Genomic DNA, 2,158 nt, shown 5'->3' with positions numbered 1-2,158 from the left:
AGTCATGCTCAAGCTGTACATAAATTGTAGCAGAGAAAGCTGGTGTTTGACCATTCAGTGACGTTCGGCACTGCAAGCTGCTCTGTCCCTGGGTCTGTCAGAAAGTGCTCCGCTTGGGGGGGGCAGGAACTATTGCAAAGGTGCCAAATTTAAACCATGGTTCAAAACACAGGTACAGTTCTTGAATTTCTGAAAAGAGTTCCTGGGTTCCTGGAAAAGGTTCTTGCAGTGGAAACGGGCTATAAGTGTTGGTGTGGCCTGACTCAGACAGCTGGGTCTAACTTCTCTCTCCCCCCCCCTTCTCATAGCCTCTCAGAGCCAGACCTGCCGGCTGCAGGGGGCTTTAACCTCAGGGCCACCGGGGGTCCCGCCTACAGTCTGCAGCTAGTCTGAAGGCAGGAGGACGCTCAGACGATCTGAGAACATCAGAATCAGAATCAGCTTTATTGGCCAGGTTTGCGTAAACTAACAAGGAATTTGACTCAGGTTAATCTTTGCTCTCAAAGTACAACACTCACTTAACATATAAAGAATAAAAACAGAAAGGACAGCAATAAATATAACAAGAAATACTGCTAAGTATACAGTATAACAATACAATAGAATTTACAAATGTACAAGACATATACAATAACAATTGAAGAGAGGGAAGGAATAGTGCAATATCAATATATCCTCATCTGAGGACATTGATCTCTCCTGGTCAGTCCTGCAGCAGCTTCTCCTTCTCCTGCTTGTTTCAAATCCACTCCCTACAGACCACAGACCTTCCTTTAAAACAAACCTTTTGTTTTATCTTCTTAGCTGCTTGACATTTGCTCTTTTGTAGTTTATGTGTTGACGTAATGGGGGACTATGAGTACATCAGTCATTCTAAAAACACTTCTACAGGAACATTTCTACAGGAGGAAAATACTGTTAGATTAAACTGTCTGGGACCTTTTCTGTGGTGCTTTTGGCTACATCTACACTACTACGTTTTGGTTTAAAAACAAATATATTTTTGCTACGTTTACGCCTCAAGTCCACACTACTCCGGCATTTTCGAGCCCATAAAACAGAGACATTTTGAAACGCTGCTGCCCCCGTTTTAGTTTGAAAACTCCGGGGTTGCTTTATAGTCTGGACGGGCACAAACGGAGACCTTTGGAAACGACGACGCACGTCAGTAGTCGGTTAGGTAGCTTACATACCTTTCAGTAACAGTTCCACCTTGTCGTCGGTCCAAGCTAATACATCCATGGTCTTGCTTTTCGCCATTGTTGTTCTTTCTCCAAAGTATTTTCTTGATTTCTAACTTAAACAGCCATGACTTTCAATCGCAGCCCAGTGTGTGTGAATGGTCATGTGATATGTGTTGTCAGACGTGTTAAAGGTGCAGTAGGTAACTTTCTGTCATATTTGCTGAAACTGACCCTGTGTTCCAGTAGAACTATATGAAGCAGGTCATTTAAGGTCATTACAGCCTGTAATGCGATTTGCAAAAATCCACCGCTCCCTGTTCAGATGCACCAATCAGGGCCAAGGGGGGGGTGTCTAACTGTGTGTCAATCACTGCTCATGCACCCGCATTCATTCTCCCTTGTGGGGGCAGGGGCTTAGGAGACCGTTTTGGGCTTTAGCAGAAAGGGGGGAGGGACTGAGAAGTTGTCGACATTTTTTGGCCAAGTCCTGGATCTTCACAATCCTACCTACAGCACCTTTTATGGACGGAAATTAGTTCCGCTGCTGGAGCTAAAACTCTTGTGTGAACCGAGATTGTTTTTCGACTGGTTGCAGGAAAATTGCTAAATCACTCCAATTCTGGTGTTAAACTATTAAACTTTGGGGCTTAAATCAAGCCTATCATACTGACTGTCTAATTGGATATTGCTCAACAAAATGCTTAAAATGTAAAAATTATTTTCTAACCCCATTACACTCCATCTTGGCTTGAAATTCTCCTCGTCCTCTATCACCCGTTTCAACCATTCAACTGTGTATCCAAACCACCCAGCTCAGTTGGGGCTCAGTTGGTTGGTTTCAGTCCCTGCACACCGTCTTTGGAGTTCCTTCCTTCCTCTTGATGAGACGTTAACTGAAAATTCTCTAAAACCTACAGACTTTCTTAACTCGCAGCTCACTCCCCGTCAGCTCGTCTGAAGAGAGTGTGTGTGTG

Source organism: Sander vitreus, chromosome 6 (assembly GCF_031162955.1).
Source record: "Sander vitreus isolate 19-12246 chromosome 6, sanVit1, whole genome shotgun sequence".
Lineage (NCBI taxonomy): Eukaryota > Metazoa > Chordata > Actinopteri > Perciformes > Percidae > Sander > Sander vitreus.
This window is presented reverse-complemented; position numbering follows the sequence as displayed.